This window comes from Engystomops pustulosus, chromosome 8, assembly GCF_040894005.1.
Source record: "Engystomops pustulosus chromosome 8, aEngPut4.maternal, whole genome shotgun sequence".
Classification (NCBI taxonomy): domain Eukaryota; kingdom Metazoa; phylum Chordata; class Amphibia; order Anura; family Leptodactylidae; genus Engystomops; species Engystomops pustulosus.
The window spans coordinates 14569576-14593400 of NC_092418.1; the positions used below are offsets into that span (position 1 = coordinate 14569576).

The 23825-nt window shown below is 47.4% G+C and overlaps 1 protein-coding gene across 6 annotated transcripts in view; it reads right to left on the reverse strand.

The window, feature by feature from the left end:
* Window positions 1–12017, reverse strand: part of SEC14L5 (SEC14 like lipid binding 5) — a 48959-nt gene extending 36942 nt beyond the window's left edge. For 2 of the 6 annotated variants that reach the window (XM_072119803.1, XM_072119804.1), the window contains exon 1: window positions 4060–4221. The gene's annotated coding sequence lies outside the window, so the exon portion shown is untranslated. Of the gene's footprint in view, window positions 1–4059; window positions 4225–5809; window positions 5893–11900 lie in introns of those variants that run through there. The other 4 variants (XM_072119807.1, XM_072119806.1, XM_072119805.1 and 1 more) reach the window with 4 other exon arrangements.
* Between the last annotated feature and the right edge of the window lie 11808 nt (window positions 12018–23825).

Here is a 23825-nt window from a genome sequence, read left to right on the forward strand (position 1 = left end):
TCTGGGCAGTGTCTATACGGTAGTATATAGGCCGCACATTGCTATAGATAGGTTAGGGGCAGGAGACATCATGGCGCTACTATCCCTTTAAATATCCGGGTATGAGGATACTCTGTCCCGATGTAATCCCATCCTTTCCCCAAATAACCTTACGAGTTCTGCGTCTTGCCTGCGGAGGTCCCACTTGTCAGACAGAGGGGATACTTCCAGGCTCTGCAGATCGGGCCAGCACAGGAGGGTAATGCGTGCGCCCCCCGGAGGGTCCCGCGCTATCAGCAGGGCTGCGTACCGGCTCGGGTAACACGGGGCTGTAACGAGACCCGGTCACACCGCGAGAGGGAAGGAGCTGACACCCGCCGGCTATTTTGGTGATGGGATTGTTTCTGCTGTGGGGACGTTGTCACTCTTCTCAGCCTGACCCTAGACGTCGCCCTTAGAGGACATGTCCCTATAACGGGGTGGCAGTGCCATCTTGTCAGGGAGCTCTGCTACAGTCAAACTCCATTCAGGAATCTGGGAAAGCTGGGTTAAGAGTCATAAGAAAATAGTTCCAATAAAGCTAAGAGTTGCCATCCAGCTTTCCCAGACTCCTGAATGGCAGGAGATATGAAAATGATAATGTGATGTTTCAGTATATTTGTCGTTCAGGGCTAGGGAAAAGCTGGGTTAAAACTAATGTGCGAAAACTTTCCACACAGTAAAGATATGGAAGTGGTGGATGGGTACAGCTGTATAACTAAGGTCCTCAGCTATTCAGAATTCTGGGAAAGTTGGGTTAAAGTTACCGCTCTCTTTTCAGATTTGCCCTTCTGGATTCTGAAAAAGCTGAGTGAGAAGCAGTATTGCTGCCCTCAGTTTTTCCTGCCCAGGATCAGGGAATGTATATACATATAATGTTATGTGGCAGCAAGCAGAGGTGTGACACTGTTACTGATACATTGTAACAGAACATGTCCACATGAGCAGGACATAAAGAATGTGCATTTCCATTCACTGACAGGTATCAGAGATGAGCAGGAATTAAAGAATGTGCATTTCCATTCACTGACAGGTATCAGAGATGAGCAGGACATAAAGAATGTGCATTTCCATTCACTGACAGGTATCAGAGATGAGCAGGACATAAAGAATGTGCATTTCCATTCACTGACAGGTATCAGAGATGAGCAGGACATAAAGAATGTGCATTTCCATTCACTGACAGGTATCAGAGATGAGCAGGGAATCACCCACCTGCAGCCCCGCCCCGGGTCCGGCCAGTATCAGGTTCCTTACACATAATCCCACTTTATTAATGGCTTACAAGTTCTTTGCTTCCAATTTCTGTGAATTACTTTGCGCTCATTCCGGGGGTCCGGTTACGCACGGGAGCTTTGATACTCCGCCAGCAGCGCCCCCCCCCCCCCCCTATACCGGAGGGCTATTGGGTTACAGGCAGAGCCCCCCAGAGCTGGAATCAGAGGCATCTCACATAAGGCTGCGTAATCTACTTATATCAGTTGCCCTGCAGCTAGGGGGCGCTGCAGGCTGGAGCACTATTACAACCCCCTCTATGAGTGTGCAATTAAACTGACCTATATGGGGGCTCTTACAATTATCTATTACAGGGTTGTATCACCACTGACCCAAACCCCTCACTTCTAGAAAACAGAACTTTATAGATCTCTTCCCCCTGAATAAATTGACACAACTTCCATGTGTGTATTTGTCGCTTCAACCCTTGTTGTACTTTTTAGTTACTTGCAATACCACCATTGTCCACTATCCATTTACCATTGAAACCAATGAAACAGCGCCCCCCCCCAACTCAAGTCAAAATTGAGATTTTTGGCTATTTGAAATGACAAAAATTGAAATAAAAGAAACATTTGTAGTCAAAGTGAAAAACTCTACAATATCCGAATTGTACAGATTATGCAAAACAAAAAGCCTACATAGAGCCACTGTTCCAAATCCGTCACCTCCATAGCACACAACATTAAAGATCTCTTCCCGCTGATTAATATGACACCACATCCATGTTCATACGAGATTCCCTTCAATTCTTATTGAAATTTTTTCAATTACTTGCAATACCACTTTTGGCCACTAACCATTTTCCATTCATACCAATGCAATAGCGCCCCCACCCCAACTCGTGACTTTTGAAAAACTTTTAACTTGAGAATTAAAAATTTGCATTAAAAAAAATTACATATTTTAAGTCCGAGAGAAAAACTCTTCGCTATGTCATGTTTGGAGATTGAGAGGACAATCCCTTTAAATCTTCATATAGGATCAGGTGGATGATTTGATGGCCCTCAGGTCTGGACCATGAATTTTTCATCAGCTTCTCTAGAGAGTTGTTCTGTGTCCTGAGCTCAGATTTCCGCCCGGCTCTATCAGGCGATCAGTTTGCCACCTTCTCAAGGACAAGATCTTTCCACCGATATCGGACAAAGAAAACTCAAATTACAGCTGGAAGACGTAGAAAGTGCCGGAACGAGTCAGAAATCAGGTGCAGATCCCGTCAAGGTTCAGAGTCGTCCTCCCTCAAGGTCAGGAGCGACGTCTTGCAGCGGAGAGGCCGGCAGAATCCAGGAAAATGGGATATGAATTTTATATCAGGGTGTGGGAAAGCTGGGTGATGATAACATGGTCACTGTTCTTGCCCCCACACAGCTGAGTTAGGATCCTGAATGGCAAATCTGGTTATAAAGTCAATGAATCGCAATAAGCACTTTATCACAGATGTCTCAACCACATAAAACATCCTTTCTATTCAGGAGGCTGGGAAAGCTGGGTGACAACCCGTGCAGAAGTGATTTCAGCCCCTATCACTATCAAGAGCAGTACACTGATCCTGCTATACAATCATATAGTCATCCGCTTTGTAACAAGACAACTTTGCCATTCAGGGGCCTAGAAAAGCTGAATCACAACACATAGGGAAATCATTACACAATGTTAGCCGTTCTTTTACTCATCCACTGAAAAATGCCGCCAGCTACGCCATTCAGGGGCCTGGGAAAGCTGGGTGAGACCCCATAGAGAGGTCATGTCTGCTCCTATAACTTATTATTATGCATTCATATCTCATCTACTGTGTCAGGAGGCAGCCCTGCCGTTCAGGGGTTTGAGAAAGCTGGGGAAGGACTCATATGGAGGTCAGATCCACTCCTATAACTGTTATCATTACACAGTCGTATCTCATGCACTGTGTCAGGAGACAGGCGCTACACGTCTCTGATGCGCAGGCGCTACACGTCTCTGATGCGCAGGCGCTACACGTCTCTGATGCGCAGGCGCTACACGTCTCTGATGCGCAGGCGCTACACGTCTCTGATGCGCAGGCGCTACACGTCTCTGATGCGCAGGCGCTACACGTCTCTGATGCGCAGGCGCTACACGTCTCTGATGCGCAGGCGCTACACGTCTCTGATGCGCAGGCGCTACACGTCTCTGATGCGCAGGCGCTACACGTCTCTGATGCGCAGGCGCTACACGTCTCTGATGCGCAGGCGCTACACGTCTCTGATGCGCAGGCGCTACACGTCTCTGATGCGCAGGCGCTACACGTCTCTGATGCGCAGGCGCTACACGTCTCTGATGCGCAGGCGCTACACGTCTCTGATGCGCAGGCGCTACACGTCTCTGATGCGCAGGCGCTACACGTCTCTGATGCGCAGGCGCTACACGTCTCTGATGCGCAGGCGCTACACGTCTCTGATGCTCAGGCGTTACACGTCTCTGATGCTCAGGTGTTACATGTCTCTGATGCACAGGTACTACACGTCTCTGATGCGCAGGTGTTAAATGTCTCTGATGCTCAGGTACTACACGTCTCTGATGCGCAGGTGTTAAATGTCTCTGATGCGCAGGTATTACATGTCTCTGATGCGCAGGTATTACATGACTCTGATGCGCAGGTATAACATGTCTCTGATGCGCAGGTATTACATGTCTCTGATGCGCAGGTATTACATGTCTCTGATGCGCAGGTACTGGGGGTCTCTGTCTGTCTCCTCTCACCCCCTGCTGCCTCTCACCTCCCACCGCTGTCCCGAGCTCCGTACTCACTCTTCCCTCGGCCGCTCCCGGTGTCCCGGCTCCTCCGGCCGCTCCCGGCTCTGCTCATCCTCTCGGCTCCCGCTCGGCTTCATCTCACGCCACACCCACATCCCCGGCACTGAGCTCCAGCCACGCCCATCACCATGGCAATCGAACACTAAAACCATTCCGGCTTGGAGATTGGTCCATATGATGTGAAGACGCCAATGAAATGTTAGCAATCTACATAACCACGCCTCTGTGTTGTGACAGGACTTCACGTGCACCTGTCTTGTTAGAACTCCCCCTGTTCCCACATATAGGTTTCTCCCAAGAGCGAGAACTATAAGGGGTTGTACCATTACCATAGGGGTGTGCACTAGTCCTATCACCTGTACTGGCGGGGTGGAGTAATGAGGATACCTGGACCCCGCCCACCTCACCCGCTTCGGCCGCTCGGTGCACGCTGGGAGTTGTAGTCTCACTACATGTACAGGATTATAGCAGTAGTCCCTCTGTTATTCCGATTAGACATTTTTCAATAAAGAGACAACTGGGCGCTAACATGTAAATTATCACAGGGGCGTGTCCTATTCGAGCAGTGATTACATTGTACTGACTGCTCTGATGGGACACGCCCCTGTGACAAAAAACATGGTAGCGCCCACTTGTCTCTTCATTGAAAAATGTCTACTAAAGTTACTACGAGAATTAAGGGGAAACTGGTTATTAAAGGGATTTTCTGAGGAGAAGCAGAAATGACACAGAACGACCCCCAGTGTAATCACCGCAAAGCCCAGAGCCCCAAATATCAGGAAGAGACCCCCAAACACCACAACCACAGCAGCAGAATAATGGTCCTATTACCTGACCAGCACCGCCACCCAGTGGTGACAAGAGGAAGCGCAGGAGTCACACAGCGGCTACTGGAGCAGAACCAGGAGACTAATGAGTACTGACCGCAACCCAAACCTTACCGGACCACACCGCCTGCCCAATACTCATATCACTCATAGGGGGCAGTATTATAGTAGTTATATCCTGTACATAGGGGACAGTATTATAGTAGTTATATCCTGTACATAGGGGGCAGTATTATAGCAGTTATATTCCTGTACATAGGGGGCAGTATTATAGTAGTTATATTCTTGTACATAGGGGGCAGTATTATAGTAGTTATATTCCTGTACATAGGGGGCAGTATTATAGTAGTTATATCCTGTACATAGGGGGCAGTATTATAGTAGTTATATTCCTGTACATAGATGGCAGTATTATAGTAGTTATATTTTTGTACATAGGGGCAGTATTATAGTAGTTATATTTTTGTACATAGGGGGCAGTATTATAGTAGTTATATTCTTGTACATAGGGGGCAGTATTATAGTAGTTATATTCTTGTACATAGGGGGCAGTATTATAGTAGTTATATTCCTGTACATAGGGGGCAGTATTATAGTAGTTATATTCCTGTACATAGGGGTGCAGTATTATAGTAGTTATATTCTTGTACATAGGGGCAGTATTATAGCTGTTATATTTTTGTACATAGGGGCAGTATTATAGTAGTTATATTTTTGTACATAGGGGGCAGTATTATAGTATTTTTATATACTCTGTAGGTGGTGATAGTGATAATGTGATTATGAATCCTCTCCCTGTCGGGTGATGTCTGCGCTATATGCGGTATTATGGACAGTGAGGAGCGTTGGCCTCTCATCCCTCTGTCTTATGATATAGCAGCTGTAGATATGATGGGGGGGGATAGCAGTATAGTTACCGGTGCTGGGCTCCTCTATAGATCGCGGCAGGACCCGGGTGGCAGCAGCAGTCAGATGAGCGCTGTGTCACTGTCCCGGCTGCCAGCCCAGCTCTTTGTTGCTCCATCCTGCAGAGCCAGCACATTTCCCCCTGAATAAGTGCACTGGGAGCTGAGGGTGACATCATGCAGACAGGACCGGCCATTATCAGGATGATAACACCTTTTATATTGATTTCTATTGTGACTATGGCTATTCATGTATGTGCATTATAACCCGCTCACTCCTGGATCTATCATCCATTCATGGGGTGTGTCAGCCTGGAAAGTCATGTGGATGATGAGAGTTGTGGTTAGAGTCAGTCGTACACAGCGCCCCCTGCAGAATATATATATAAAGGATGATGCAGTATTATAAAAACACCTGAATACCATGAAGACCTTGTATCCACCTTGTTCCCAAATGTATCATTCTGCATATACAATGTTGCCACATGTGAGGCGTCTACCTTACATCCTGTGTATTATTTCAAACATACTTTTACAATACTGTATATGCAGAATGATACATTGGTGAACAAGATGGATACAAGGGGGGTCATTTACTTACCCGTCCAGAGGAGTTCACAGAAAGTGCATTGTCCTTGTATAATAAGATAATGCGCCCGATATCCTGCATATGTCGCTTCCCCGCTCAGGTCCCCGGAGTTCCCCTTCTTCCCGGTGCATGTAAGTGCATTGTCCGTGTATAATGTGCTGTGCAGGGAGTCACTAAGATCGTGCGCCCCGATATCCTGCATGTGTCACTTCCCCGCTCAGGTCCCTGGAGTTCACCTTCTTCTTCCTGGTGCATGTAAGTGCATTGTCCGTGTATAATGCGCTCTGCGGGGAGTCACTAAGATCGTGCGCCCGATATCCTGCATGTGTTGCTTCCCCGCTCAGGTCCCCGGAGTTCACCTTCTTCTTCCTGGTGCATGTAAGTGCATTGTCCGTGTATAATGCGCTGTGCGGGGAGTCACTAAGATCGTGCGCCCGATATCCTGCATGAGTCGCTTCCCCGCTCAGGTCCCCGGAGTTCCCCTTCTTCCCGGTGCATGTAAGTGCATTGTCCGTGTATAATGCGCTGTGCGGGTAGTCACTAATATCCTGCGCCTGATATCCTGCATGTGTCGCTTCCCCGCTCAGGTCCCCGGAGTTCACCTTCTTCTTCCTGGTGCATGTAAGTGCATTGTCCGTGTATAATGTGCTGTGCGGGGAGTCACTAAGATCGTGCGCCCGATATCCTGCATGAGTCGCTTCCCCGCTCAGGTCCCTGGAGTTCACCTTCTTCTTCCTGGTGCATGTAAGTGCATTGTCCGTGTATAATGCGCTGTGCGGGGAGTCACTAAGATCGTGCGCCCGATATCCTGCATGAGTCGCTTCCCCGCTCAGGTCCCCGGAGTTCCCCTTCTTCCCGGTGCATGTAAGTGCATTGTCCGTGTATAATGCGCTGTGCGGGTAGTCACTAATATCCTGCGCCTGATATCCTGCATGTGTCGCTTCCCCGCTCAGGTCCCCGGAGTTCACCTTCTTCTTCCTGGTGCATGTAAGTGCATTGTCCGTGTATAATGTGCTGTGCGGGGAGTCACTAAGATCGTGCGCCCGATATCCTGCATGAGTCGCTTCCCCGCTCAGGTCCCTGGAGTTCACCTTCTTCTTCCTGGTGCATGTAAGTGCATTGTCCGTGTATAATGCGCTGTGCGGGGAGTCACTAAGATCGTGCGCCCGATATCCTGCATGTGTTGCTTCCCCGCTCAGGTCCCCGGAGTTCACCTTCTTCTTCCTGGTGCATGTAAGTGCATTGTCCGTGTATAATGCGCTGTGCGGGGAGTCACTAAGATCGTGCGCCCGATATCCTGCATGAGTCGCTTCCCCGCTCAGGTCCCCGTAGTTCCCCTTCTTCCCGGTGCATGTAAGTGCATTGTCCGTGTATAATGCGCTGTGCGGGTAGTCACTAATATCCTGCGCCTGATATCCTGCATGTGTCGCTTCCCCGCTCAGGTCCCCGGAGTTCACCTTCTTCTTCCTGGTGCATGTAAGTGCATTGTCCGTGTATAATGCGCTGTGCGGGGAGTCACTAAGATCGTGCGCCCGATATCCTGCATGTGTTGCTTCCCCGCTCAGGTCCCCGGAGTTCACCTTCTTCTTCCTGGTGCATGTAAGTGCATTGTCCGTGTATAATGCGCTGTGCGGGGAGTCACTAAGATCGTGCGCCCGATATCCTGCATGAGTCGCTTCCCCGCTCAGGTCCCCGGAGTTCACCTTCTTCTTCCTGGTGCATGTAAGTGCATTGTCCGTGTATAATGCGCTGTGCGGGGAGTCACTAAGATCGTGCGCCCGATATCCTGCATGAGTCGCTTCCCCGCTCAGGTCCCCGGAGTTCCCCTTCTTCCTGGTGCATGTAAGTGCATTGTCCATGTATAATGCGCTGTGCGGGTAGTCACTAATATCCTGCGCCCGATATCCTGCATGAGTCACTTCCCCGCTCAGGTCCCCGGAGTTCACCTTCTTCTTCCTGGTGCATGTAAGTGCATTGTCCGTGTATAATGCGCTGTGCAGGGAGTCACTAAGATCGTGCCCCCGATATCCTGCATGTGTCTCTTCCCTGCTCAGGTCCCCGGAGTTCACCTTCTTCTTCCTGGTGCATGTAAGTGCATTGTCCGTGTATAATGCGCTCTGCGGGGAGTCACTAAGATCCTGCGCCCGATATCCTGCATGTGTCGCTTCCCCGCTCAGGTCCCCGGAGTTCACCTTCTTCTTCCTGGTGCATGTAAGTGCATTGTCCGTGTATAATGCTCTGTGCGGGGAGTCACTAAGATCCTGCACCCGATAACCTGCATCTGTCGCTTCCACGCTCAGGTCCCCGGAGTTCACCTTCTTCTTCCTGGTGCATGTAAGTGCATTGTCCGTGTATAATGTGCTGTGTGGGGAGTCACTAAGATCCTGCACCCGATATCCTGCATGTGTCACTTCCCCGCTCAGGTCCCTGGAGTTCACCTTCTTCTTCCTGGTGCATGTAAGTGCATTGTCCGTGTATAATGCGCTGTGCGGGGAGTCTCTAAGATCCTGCACCCGATATTCTGTATGTGTCGCTTCCCCGCTCAGGTCCCCGGAGTTCACCTTCTTCTTCCTGGTGCATGTAAGTGCATTGTCCGTGTATAATGCGCTGTGCGGGGAGTCACTAAGATCGTGCGCCTGATATCCTGCATGTGTCGCTTCCCCACTCAGGTCCCCGGAGTTCCCCTTCTTCCTGGTGCATGTAAGTGCATTGTCCATGTATAATGCGCTGTGCGGGTAGTCACTAATATCCTGCGCCCGATATCCTGCATGAGTCACTTCCCCGCTCAGGTCCCCGGAGTTCACCTTCTTCTTCCTGGTGCATGTAAGTGCATTGTCCGTGTATAATGCGCTGTGCAGGGAGTCACTAAGATCGTGCCCCCGATATCCTGCATGTGTCTCTTCCCTGCTCAGGTCCCCGGAGTTCACCTTCTTCTTCCTGGTGCATGTAAGTGCATTGTCCGTGTATAATGCGCTCTGCGGGGAGTCACTAAGATCCTGCGCCCGATATCCTGCATGTGTCGCTTCCCCGCTCAGGTCCCCGGAGTTCACCTTCTTCTTCCTGGTGCATGTAAGTGCATTGTCCGTGTATAATGTGCTGTGCGGGGAGTCACCAAGATCATGCGCATGATCTCCTGCATGAGTCGCTTCCCCGCTCAGGGCCCCGGAGTTCACCTTCTTCTTCCTGGTGCATGTAAGTGCATTGTCCGTGTATAATGTGCTGTGCGGGGAGTCACCAAGATCATGCGCCCGATATCCTGCATGTGTCGCTTCCCCGCTCAGGTCCCCGGAGTTCACCTTCTTCTTCCTGGTGCATGTAAGTGCATGCTATTGTGACACAATTTGAAAGTTAAATCCCGCGCTCAGTCCGATCGTCCGACAGCCACGCCCCTCGATTTCTGTCGCATGAAAGCAGGGCAGCTGCGCCACAATCAGATCGTGTGAGACACAATCCCAGCACAGACACCTGTTAAATACCTGTCCAAGCTGCAAAAATCCGGGAAACAGCGAACAAACCGTCGAAAGTGTGATCCATGACCCTCACTAAATAAGGTATGAAATGCAAAGTTTCGGCAGGCGTTTTATAACGCAGCAAATTTACAGCGATACATGTCTAATGTTTCTCACCTACTTAAAATAGATGTTTTACACCTAAGGCTGGTGGCACACGTGGCATTTTGAACCCGTTTTTGGGCCATTTTTAAGCAGTCCATTCTGAAATTCATCAGTTTTTTCAGTTTTTGTCAGTTTTCCCCAATTATGATAATTGAGAAAAACAGACAAAAACGGATGCATTATCAGAGCGGACTGCTTAAAAACGGCCCAAAACCGGGTTCAAAACGCCACGTGTGCCACCACCCTAAGGCCGCGGTCACATGTTCCGCTAGTATTGTGTTCATAACGCAATGTTAGCGCACAGGGTGGAGGGGTTCGGCCAAATCGCAAATGCTCTATGAGTGCAACGCTAGCGCAATGTGTGACCGTGGCCTCACCCATCGGCTCTCGTCTTTTGTTTGTGTATATCGTGCACTCTGCCGCTAAGATGAAGGGCACTTAGAATTTTCCCTGTTGCCGAAACATTTCAGCTTCTATTTTTGGTGACAATGACTTGTCCATATTTTAATATGTAATCAATAAAGGGAGCTGGAATCTGCCTCTGGCCTTTTTGAGTGACTCCCCGTGGCTGCAGTCCCGCCAGCATTGAAGGGGTCCTCCCAAGGTTGAAAAACATGGCACCTGAGCTGCAATACCTCAGCAAAACCATAGTCAGGCGTGGGCTGTTTTTGGAAGAAAGCTGCATTTTTTTTTAAACCCCTCGGATTAAAGCATCAGGGCGCTTTCACACGCTGTGTCACATTTTTTGATGTGTTTTTGACGCGTTCCAAAGGCTTCAGCCTTGATCACATGCTGAGGTTACACTGCGTTTTAGCAGATGCAATGGAAACACAATGGGGGCCCGATTCGCGTTTTCCTGACGTGTTACCCGAATATTTCCGATTTGCGCCGATTTTCCCTGAATTGCCCCGGGATTTTGGCGCACGCGATAGGATTTTGGCGCATCGGCGCCGGCATGCACGCGATGGAAATCGGGGGGCGTGGCCGAACCGAAACCCGACGGATTCGGAAAAACCGCCGCATTTAAAAACGAAAAATGTGTCGCGGAGCTTGCACTTACCTTCACTCCGCCTCGGTGTAATCCAGTGCGTTCCGATGCTCTTCAGCGCAGCAGCGCCACCTGGTGGACGGCGGAGGAACTACCTTAGTGAGTCCCGGCCGGACCCGAATCCACCGCAGAGAAGGCGCCGCTGGATCGCGAATGGGCCGGGTAAGTAAATCTGCCCCAATGTGATCAAGGCTGAAGCCTTTGGAATGCGTCAAAAAAAGCATCAAAAAATGCAACTCAACACATTGGGGCGCATTTACTAAGGGTTCGAATCGCGCACTTTCGTCAGGTTTCCCGAATTATTCCGAATTTCCCCGTTATTTTGGCGCATGTGATCGGATTGTGGCGCATCGTTGCCGGCTTTCACGCGGGGGCCGTGGCCGTTGGAAAACCCGACGGATTCAGAAAAACCGCGGAATTTAAAAAAGAATTTGTGTCGCAAGATCAGCACTCACATACAACGGGACGAAGAAGGTGAACTCCGGCAGACTTCAGCGCAGCAGCGACACCTGGTGGACATCGGGCGCACGATCTTAGTGAATCCCGGCAGAACCCGAATCAGTGTCAGAGAACGCGCTGCTGGATCGCGACTGGACCAGGTAAGTAAATGTGCCCCAGTGTGTGAATGTGTCCTCAGAGAAGCTCATTTCTGGAGTTCAGCTGTTGTCCATCCGTGGAGCCTTTTTGGTCTGTGCAAGTCTTTACTATCATGGACTGTTTGTACTTTACCTGTACCCTGCTTTACACTGCAGCTCTGCTTGCTCACATTGACTTCTGTATGTAAGGATACTGACTGTATAATAAACCACAACTGAGCTGAGCAGGAAGATGAGGGGAGAGGGGCTGCAGTACCTCCATGATGGGCTCTTCCAGGTAGCAGTCTCCAGAGTCTATTAAACATCTATTATCTTGCTCATCCGGATTAAAAGCCATTTGGAGTCTCTGGAAATTCGGGAGTGACCCACCACGTTCCTGTACCCTGCGCAAGAGAACGAGATCAGTCACACAAGAATAAGAACCTTAATGCAACATGAACTAGATGGAGTCTGGGAGGTCAGAGATAAGAAGAATCCCACCAGTCATATAGAAGATACTTACTACCTATGTCATTCCTAAATACAGGCGATCCCCTACTTAAGAACACCTGACTTACATACGACCCCTAGTTACAAACGGACCTCTGGATATTGGTAATTTTTTGTGCTTTAGTCCTAGGCTACAATAATCAGATGTAACAGGTATCACAGGTGTCTGTAATGAAGCTTTAGTGCTAATCCTGGTTCTTATGACAATCCAACATTTTTTAAATCCAATTGTCACAGAGACCAAAAGAATTCTGTCTGTGATTACAATGATAAAATATACAGTTCCAACTTACATACAAATTCAACTTAAGAACAAACCTACAGACCCTATCTTGTATGTAACCCGGGGACTGCCTGTAATCCAGACACAACTTTGTAATTTTGACAAACTTCCACAAGATGGCAGCACTGACCTAAAGATCAGGAAATCCAGGAATACAATGAGAATAAGCCCCGTGGCCTAAAGTGTTTCTTTAGGCCACGTTCACACGATCCATGGCTTTTTTGACACATCCCAAGGACTTCAGCCTTGATCACATGCTGAGGTCATGCATTTCCAAGTCAAGTACCTACTATAATACTGCCCCATATGTACAGGAATATAACTACTATAATACTGCCCCCTATGTACAAGAATATAACTACTATAATACTGCCCCTATGTACAAGAATATAACTACTATAATACTGCCCCTATGTACAGGAATATAACTACTATAATACTGCCCCCTATGTACAGGAATATAACTACTATAATACTGCCCCCTATGTACAAGAATATAACTACTATAATACTGCCCCCTATGTACAGGAATATAACTACTATAATACTGCCCCCTATGTACAAGAATATAACTACTATAATACTGCCCCCTATGTACAGGAATATAACTACTATAATACTGCCCCCTATGTACAGGAATATAACTACTATAATACTGCCCCCTATGTACAAGAATATAACTACTATAATACTGCCCCCTATGTACAAGAATATAACTACTATAATACTGCCCCCTATGTACAAGAATATAACTACTATAATACTGCCCCTATGTACAAGAATATAACTACCATAATACTGCCCCCTATGTACAGGAATATAACTACTATAATACTGCCCCCTATGTACAAGAATATAACTACTATAATACTGCCCCCTATGTACAGGAATATAACTACTATAATACTGCCCCCTATGTACAAGAATATAACTACTATAATACTGCTCCCTATGTACAGGAATATAACTACTATAATACTGCCCCCTATGTACAAGAATATAACTACTATAATACTGCCCCCTATGTACAGGAATATAACTACTATAATACTGCCCCCTATGTACAAGAATATAACTACTATAATACTGCCCCCTATGTACAAGAATATAACTACTATAATACTGCCCCCTATGTACAGGGATATAACTACTATAATACTGCCCCCTATGTACAAGAATATAACTACTGTAATACTGCCCCCTAGGTACAAGAATATAACTACTATAATACTGCCCCCTATGTACAGGAATATAACTACTATAATACTGCCCCATATGTACAAGAATATAACTACTATAATACTGCCCCCTATGTACAGGAATATAACTACTATAATACTGCCCCCTATGTACAAGAATATAACTACTATAATACTGCTCCCTATGTACAGGAATATAACTACTATAATACTGCCCCCTATGTACAGGAATATAACTACTGTAATACTGCCCCCTATGTACAAGAATATAACTACTATAATACTGCCCCCTATGTACAAGAATATAACTACTATAATACTGCCCCCAATGTACAGGAATATAACTACTATAATTCTGCCCTCTATGTACAAGAATATAACTACTATAATACTGCCCCCTATGTACAGGAATATAACTACTATAATACTGCCCCCTATGTACAAGAATATAACTACTATAATACTGCCCCCTATGTACAGGAATATAACTACTATAATACTGCCCCCTATGTACAGGAATATAACTACTATAATACTGCCCCCTATGTACAAGAATATAACTACTATAATACTGCCCCCTATGTACAAGAATATAACTACTATAATACTGCCCCCTATGTACAAGAATATAACTACTATAATACTGCCCCTATGTACAAGAATATAACTACCATAATACTGCCCCCTATGTACAGGAATATAACTACTATAATACTGCCCCCTATGTACAAGAATATAACTACTATAATACTGCCCCCTATGTACAGGAATATAACTACTATAATACTGCCCCCTATGTACAAGAATATAACTACTATAATACTGCTCCCTATGTACAGGAATATAACTACTATAATACTGCCCCCTATGTACAGGAATATAACTACTATAATACTGCCCCCTATGTACAAGAATATAACTACTATAATACTGCCCCCTATGTACAAGAATATAACTACTATAATACTGCCCCCTATGTACAGGAATATAACTACTATAATACTGCCCCCTATGTACAGGAATATAACTACTATAATACTGCCCCCTATGTACAAGAATATAACTACTATAATACTGCCCCCTATGTACAGGAATATAACTACTATAATACTGCCCCCTATGTACAGGGATATAACTACTATAATACTGCCCCCTATGTACAAGAATATAACTACTGTAATACTGCCCCCTAGGTACAAGAATATAACTACTATAATACTGCCCCCTATGTACAGGAATATAACTACTATAATACTGCCCCATATGTACAAGAATATAACTACTATAATACTGCCCCCTATGTACAAGAATATAACTACTATAATACTGCCCCCTATGTACAAGAATATAACTACTATAATACTGCCCCCTATGTACAAGAATATAACTCCTATAATACTGCCCCCTATGTACAGGAATATAACTACTATAATAATGCCCCCTATGTACAAGAATATAACTACCATAATACTGCCCTCTATGTACAAGAATATAACTACTATAATACTGCCCCCTATGTACAGGAATATAACTACTATAATACTGCCCCCTATGTACAAGAATATAACTACTATAATACTGCTCCCTATGTACAGGAATATAACTACTATAATACTGCCCCCTATGCACAAGAATAGAACTACTATAATACTGCCCCCTATGTACAAGAATATAACTACTATAATACTGCCCCCTATGTACAGGAATATAACTACTATAATACTGCCCCCTATGTACAGGAATATAACTACTATAATACTGCCCCCTATGTACAAGAATATAACTACTATAATACTGCCCCCTATGTACAGGAATATAACTACTATAATACTGCCCCCTATGTACAGGAATATAACTACTATAATACTGCCGCTATGTACAAGAATATAACTACTATAATACTGCCCTCTATGTACAGGAATATAACTACTATAATACTGCCCCCTATGTACAAGAATATAACTACTATAATACTGCCCCCTTGCTGAGAGGTTGTGTGCAGTGTGAGCTCCTGAGGTCTCCTCATGTCTGGAGCTAGCCCAGGGCGGGGCCACCCTGGGTGGGGATCTTCCCCATGCAAGGCCCAGGCTCCAAGGCCTAATCTGGGAAATAACTCCCAGACACCCAAACCAATGGATGAAAATCCAAAAGTCTCCAGTGCAGTAAGTCATGTCAGCGGCTGCAGTTCAGCCAGAAGTAGTGAAGATGTTGTGAAGAAAGAAGCAGCAGTAAGTTCCAGTTTGGTGAAGTCACCTACCAGTGTGAATGTGCAGCAGAAGCCAGTGAGTGGGAACACAATGTTGGGACATCCAGGACAGAGGAGCGAGCAGGTTGTGCAGGAGCAGAGGAAGCCTCCAGCCCAGGCCTCACCTGTGCCGTGTACACCTCCATCATCCAGGCAGAGGAGGACATCTCTGGAGAAGCAGACCTTGCTGGAGAACCTGCAGCAGCCTGTACTGATCCGATCTGAGCGCACAAGGTATGGGAGTGGAGGCAGCAAGGCCGAGACCAAACTAGCAGGGAGGCCTCAGGCTGCCACAAGTGCTGCTACTGGACAGTGTCATCCCCCAGCAGTAAGAGCGGCAGCGCGTCAGAACCCAGCAGTGGCGCAGAGGCCCGGACCCAGCAGAGTGCCATCACCTACCACCTGTAAGCAACCTGCAGCAACTCCATGTACAGCGGCTGAGCGTGCACCTGCAGCAACTCCCTGTGCAGCGGCTGAGCGTGCACCTGCAGCAACTCCCTATGCAGCGGCTGAGCGTGCACCTGCAGCAACTCCCTATGCAGCGGCTGAGCATGCACCTGCAGCAACTCCCTGTACAGCAGCTGAGCGTGCACCTGAGCTCCTCCTGGCTGATCAGATCCCAACACTGGTAAAGAGACTGGGAAACCTGAAGGAACAAAAACTGCTGCTACAAAAAAACATTGACTGTGCCTACAAGCTCAAAGCAGCAAATCCGGAGAGACATGAGCTGTTAGACAAGAAGCTGACCACCCTGGCCAAGCAGCTCGCTGACAATGTCGCCCAGACTGAGGCTGTCCTGGAGCAGATGGGTCCCCTGGCAGAGACCTACAGGAACCAGGAGCGCTTCCAGGCCCAGAGACCTCATGGAGGGGCATCTAATCCTGCAACTGAGACCTGCGCTGGTGGTGTCCAGCAGACCCAGGGGAAACCTATACTTCAGCCTGCGACTTTCCCGTACCAGCAAAGGGTTCTCTACAAGAGAGATGAAGCCATGGATCAGCAACCACCTACAGCAGAGGCACCACAAGTCCCAGCAACCTGCAATCTGCAGAAGGATCACAGCCGTCCCTCTGATGTTACCAGAGCAGTGAAAACACCACATGTCCCAGCATTCAGCGTGCAACGTGGACATCTGCCTGATGCTAGTGGTGGAGAACAAGCACCACAAGTCCCAGATGACGGCTCACTGCAGCAGGACTGTGCACCTGATCCTAAAGGTAACGCTGTGGCATCTGAGCAGGATCATCAGGACTCTGCTGGGACTGATGGTACTGACAATGATGGGACTTCAGTGCCTGATACTGCTCATACATCAGTGCCTAATGCCTTTGCCCCTACTGTCTGTGATACTGCTGCCCCTAATGTCTGTGACACTGCCGCCCCTAATGTCTGTGACACTGCTGCCCCCAATGTTGGTGATACTGCTCCCCCTAATGTCTGTGACACTGCTGCCCCCAATGTTGGTGATAATGCCGCCCCTACTGTCTGTGATACTGCTGCCCCTATTGTCTGTGACACTGCTGCCCCCAATGTTGGTGATACTGCTGCCCCTAATGTCTGTGATACTGCTGCCCCCAATGTTGGTGATACTGCTGCCCCTAATGTCTGTGACACTGCTGCCCCCAATGTTGGTGATACTGCTGCCCCTAATGTCTGTGATACTGCCGCCCCTAATGTCTGTGACACTGCTGCCCCCAATGTGTGTGATACTGCTGCCCCTATCGTCTGTGATACTGCTGCCCCTAATGTCTGTGATACTGCTGCCCCTAATGTCTGTGACACTGACGCCCCTAATGTCTGTGATACTGCTGCCCCTATCGTCTGTGATACTGCTGCCCCTAATGTCTGTGATACTGCTGCCCCTAATGTCTGTGATACTGCCGCCCCTAATGTCTGTGACACTGACGCCCCTAATGTCTGTGACGTGACACTGCTGCCCCCAATGTTGGTGATAATGCTGATTTATCTGCGTCTGTTCCTGTTACCAATGTTGATAACATTGTGTGTGATAACGTTCCAACAGGGGAAGGGCAGTCTGTGTGGGATGTTGCCATAGAGCAGGCAGAGCAGTGTATGGAGGCTGATGGTGGGGAGGGGGTAGTACAGTCTGATGCTCAGGACTTCCCCCCTCTAGTTGCTGAGGTAGCAGACCCTCAGAGTACAGGAGCCCAGCAGCCCCCGCAGCGCCCCCAGACACAGCAGGGTACTGGCCCTCACCAGTCTTCTTCTGGCAACGCCTGGAGCCGGGGTGCACCATCTTTTTCATCCGGCTCTCATTACACCGGTCAGGCGTTTAAGAGGAGGAATGTGGTGAGATTTAGGCACAGAGGGGCCAAGGAGGACCTACCTGACAGGCGGTTTGTGGTCAGATCACTATTGTGTGAACAAATGGGTTTCTCGCCAAGTGACATTTTGGCAGTAATTAACCTCCCCGACCGCCAGGGATATGATGTGAGCTTTAAGCTGATGTGCAACCTGGACCGGTTTTGGGCCATCTTCCCCAGGTTTAGAGATGCAGAGGGGTGGAATAATTTCAGCTTCATCCCCATCTCTAAACTTGGTACAGTCACTGTCACAGTCATCTTCTGGAATGAGTCTGTTCCCCAGCAGGATATTGTCATCTGGCTCAGGAGACATTGTGACCTCATGTCAGAGCTCACCAAGACCCGGGATGAGGACGGGATCGGGACAGGAGGGTGGAAGGTCCTGGTGAAATTAAGACAGTACAACAACATAACCCAGCATCTGCCCAACTCCTTCTTCATTGGCCGGGAGAAGGGGGTATGTTTCTATCCGGGTCAGCCCCGTAGATGCTTCAAATGTGGTAGAGTCGGTCACATCGCCAGTAATTGCTCTGTGGTCAAGTGCAGCCTGTGTGGGGATATCGGCCATGTGAGTGCGGACTGCCAGAACATCAGGTGTAACCTGTGCGGTGAGATCGGGCATGCCCACAGGGATTGTCCCAATGCCTGGCACAACACATGTAAGAGCTTCCCTGATGAAGACCTATTGGCAGGGGCAGATGACCTGGGGGAGGAGGAGGCATTGTTATTAGGGTCAGATCAGGCTACGCCAGAACCTCAGCAGGTCCTAGAATCAAGTGATGCTATGCCAACACCAGACCAGCCTCAGACCCAAACCACAGAGGGAGATATGGAAGTTGTCCAGCAGGTTGCACCACCCTCAGTGCTCATTCCCTCTCCAGCCACAACATCTGCTAATAAGAGGAGGAAAAAAGATAGGTCCACCCGGAAGCCTGAGGGTGAGTGGACCACAGTTCACAAGTCATCAAAGATCAGAGTGGACAGTGGAACAGACACGACCATGACAGTGAATAGATTCAGTGTCCTCTCAGAGTCAGACGCAGAGGAGGAGCTAGAGAGGGAACTGTAGAGGATGGTGGCAGAGTATGACGAGGATCCCGATGGTGACCCCCCCTCAAAACGGAGACCCCATAGGGTGGGGCCAGAGTCTGAATCAGACATGGAGACGGGTGGTGAAGAGGAGGGATCTGATCCAGATTTATGATGATGGGGACACTCTCTCTGCTTCTTGTTATAGCTCTAATGGCGAACTTCAACCTGAAAATAATATCTAGCAATGTCAACAGCATTAGGGCAAGAAGGACCAGACATGCGGTGTATGAACATCTACATTATCTCGATGCCGATGTCTTTTTCCTACAGGAGACTCATCTTAATAGTCTTAGTTTGTTAAAAGAAGCAGAGAGAGAATGGCGCTCCGGGCCGTCCATCTGGTCACTGTCTGTGGAGCCATGTGCCGGGGTCTCCATACTGTTTAATACCCACGATGTCACCATTCACAGACTAACCGAGGTGTCGATGGGAAGATGTTTGGTGCTGGAGGTTACTATCCGAGGTAGAAGGCTCCGGCTTATCAATATCTATGGTCCACAGACAGTGACTGACAGAGTCAATCTATTTAATGAGGTGAAGCCCTATTTATTTACATCTCTCCCAGTCATCATGGCGGGTGATTTCAACGCCACTAGGACATTGAGTGACAGACCCACTGGTAGACCTCTTGCTAGGGACTCTAAGGTCTTAAATGGTATTATAACACAGTCAGGTTTATCTGATGTCTTTGTGCAGGGTGGCAGAAAACCCAAATTTACCTACTCCTGTGCTGGGAGGTATAGCAGAATAGACCTGGCGCTGGTGAGTTCCTCGGAGGTCATTGGGGATAGAAGTGAGAAGTCTGTCCCATACTCGGATCACCTGGCCCTATACTTCTACTTGGGTAATACAGAACGTCCAGATATAGGAAGAGGCTTGTGGAGACTAAATTCTGCCCTATTAGAAGAGGTTTTTGTCCAGGAACAAGTCCACTCTCTTATACAGGGGGAATTGGAGAGAGTGGATTTCTATAATCATACATCTGACTGGTGGGAGAACGTCAAGGAGGAGATCAGGTTCCTCTTAAAGAGACTGTCAGTAAAGAAGGGGAAGAGTAAGTACAGCCAGTATCTCAAGCTGCGGAGAGAATTGGAGTCACTGTATTCGGCGGGTGGGGATGAAAAACAAAAGATTGACCGACTGAAGTCTGAAATAAAGCAGTATCAGTACAGCCGCTACACGTCCCTGGTTGTGGAGCGTGACTATGGAAACGTAGTCACGCCAGATCCATATGAGAGTTGCCGGGAACGTGTGGCTAAGAAATCAATCACAGGTCTCACTGACTCCCAGGGAGTTTTGCAGGAATCTCGGGAGGGTATCCTGGGGGTGGTGAGATCCTACTATGCCGAGTTATTTCAGAAGAAGGTTTTGGATAAGGATAAAATGGCTCAATTCTTGGAGGCAACTCCAGGTCCTGACACTAAAGATTTGGATCTCTCTCCTTTGACAGCAGGAATAACAGAGGAGGAGGTTAAAGAGGCCATTGATAAGTTACACCTGAAGAAGGCACCAGGTCCTGATGGGATAACAGCTGAATTCTATAAGAAGTTCAGAGACCTCTTAGCCCCGATCCTTGTGGATGTGTTTACTAATTGTCTAGAAAATCACCTGATGCCTCCATCCATGAGAGTGTCCTCCCTTATTCTGCTGTCCAAAGGTAAGGAGCCTAGTGACATCAAGAACTGGAGGCCGATCGCCCTCTTGAATGTCGACAGGAAAATTCTGGCAAAAATTCTATTCTCTAGATTAGTCTGTTTGTCCCCGGCACTGTTGGCAGGCTCTCAGTACGGCACAGTAAGAGGGCGGAACATCTCTGGAGCAGTCATCTCGATAAGGGAGATGTTTGAGAGATGTAAAGCTCTGAGGTGTGGGAGATATGTTGTAGGTCTGGACCAGGCTAAAGCCTTTGACAGGGTTGATCACGATTATCTATGGGCCACTTTATCAAAGTACGGTATTCCGGGACAATTTATAGATTGGCTAAGAACTTTGTATAGAGAGGCGAAGAGCTTTCCTCTGATCAATGGTTGGCAGGGGGACACTTTTGAAGTAGAGGCGGGGGTACGACAGGGCTGCCCCCTGAGTCCACTGCTGTATGTGTTTGCCATAGACTTGTTTCTGCGATCACTGCAGCGGTGTGACTTTCGGGGGGTGCCGGTCCCCCATTGCTTGCCTTTGAAGGTAGTCGCCTACGCGGATGATGTCACTGTGGTGATATCTGAACCTCGTGAGGTGGAGATGTTGTCTGCAGCCATCAGAAGTTACTCAGAGGCCTCCGGGTCTCTGGTCAACCTTGAGAAGAGTCAGGCTTTCTGGACATTGGATGCTGCTCCTGGCTTTGATCTGCCACAGTTCGCCAAGGCCTCCACCCATATTAAGATCCTTGGGGTTAAATTTGGGAGGGAAGATAATGCCAAACTAAATTGGGAAGAGAAGTTGGAAACCGGAAATGCAAAGGTTCAGCGATGGAAGAACTGGAGGCTGACCTATAGAGAAAGGGTTACTCTGATGAAGACTTACCTGGTCCCTGTCTTCCTCTACGTCTCTGTCGTCTTTCCTTTGCCAGAATCTTTCTCCGCTAGGCTCTTTAGCCTGTTCTTCCAACTTTTATGGGGGAACAGGTTGAACCCAGTAAAAAGAGGGATCACCTACCTGCAGAGGAGAGAGGGTGGGCTGGATATGTTAAATCCAAGGGTTTTCTTTGACTCCATGTTTCTGAAAGTTAATTTTGGTTGCCTGGACTCAAACAATGGTCTCCTGTGGGTAAGTAGTGTCAGGGACTGGATATTGCCTTTTGCAGAGTCTTGGGTGCGAGGCGGCAGTCTCAAGAGGGGCCGATGGACTCCTGGCTTCCTCCCCCAGTATCTGGTATATGGTCTGAAGTGTGTCAGGATGTGGAAGCTGGAGAAGTCCTACATTGTCAGTAACACCAGGAGAGATCTCTATACTAGGATATGTCGGGCTTTCTACCACTCACCACTTGCTCTAAGAGACTGTGTGACCACCACCTTACAGAAGAGTCTCAGGTTCCTCAATGGGAAGCGACTTCCCCCCAAGTTGTTTGATATCTCTTGGTTGTCACTACATGGGAAGTTATTTGTGAGAGGGAACCTAAAGTTTGTGAGTGTGGCAGATAGGAAGTGTCCCCTGGGGTGTCAGCAGGAGGAGACGATGGAGCATTTCATCTCTGAGTGCTGGGGAGGGAGGAAGATCTGGAAAGGAAGTATCTGACCTGCTGAACATCCCGAGGCTGCAATTCCTCCAGTACCCGGAGATCATCTATGGCGTCCCATCTCCAGATGGTATTATAGATCCGGGAACCATGTATCTCATAATAACAGTGATAAAGTATTACCACTGGCATGCCAGAACCCGGGTGTCCCTGCACAGAGAGGACTATAACTACACGGCTGTGGTATCCCAAATATTGTCTGAGCTAAGGTGGATAAAATCACTGGAAGTCAGAAAAGACCAGAGAAATAGGAAATTATGGGGGAATATATCTGGTGTTTAATTTCTATATATATTGAATTTACATTTAACTTTTTCCTTTCCAGCAGCAGCAGCTATGGACTCTAAGTTACATTTACTCTGAGTTTATATTTGTTTGATTCCTAATTGTGTATACAGAAGAATGTATTTATGATTTTGTTTAATTGTATTTTGTTGGTTTTTACAATAAAAATTGCCCCCTATGTACAGGAATATAACTACTATAATACTGCCCCCTATGTACAGGAATATAACTACTATAATACTGCCCTCTATGTACAGGAATATAACTGCTATAATACTGCCCCCTATGTACAGGAATATAACTACTATAATACTGCCCCCTATGTACAAGAATATAACTACTATAATACTGCCCCCTATGTACAAGAATATAACTACTATAATACTGCCCCCTATGTACAGGGATATAACTACTATAATACTGCCCCCTATGTACAGGGATATAACTACTATAATACTGCCCCCTATGTACAGGAATATAACTACTATAATACTGCCCCCTATGTACAGGGATATAACTACTATAATACTGCCCCCTATGTACAGGAATATAACTACTATAATACTGCCCCCTATGTACAGGAATATAACGACTATAATACTGCCCCCTATGTACAAGAATATAACTACTGTAATACTGCCCCATATGTACAGGAATATAACTACTATAATACTGCCCCCTATGTACAAGAATATAACTACTATAATACTGCCCCCTATGTACAGGAATATAACTACTATAATACTGCCCCCTATGTACAAGAATATAACTACTATAATACTGCCCCCTATGTACAGGAATATAACTACTATAATACTGCCCCCTATGTACAAGAATATAACTACTATAATACTGCCCCCTATGTACAGGGATATAACTACTATAATACTGCTCCCTATGTACAAGAATATAACTACTATAATACTGCCCCCTATGTACAGGAATATAACTACTATAATACTGCCCCCTGTGTAGAGGATTATAACTACTATAATACTGCCCCCTATGTACAAGAATATAACTACTATAATA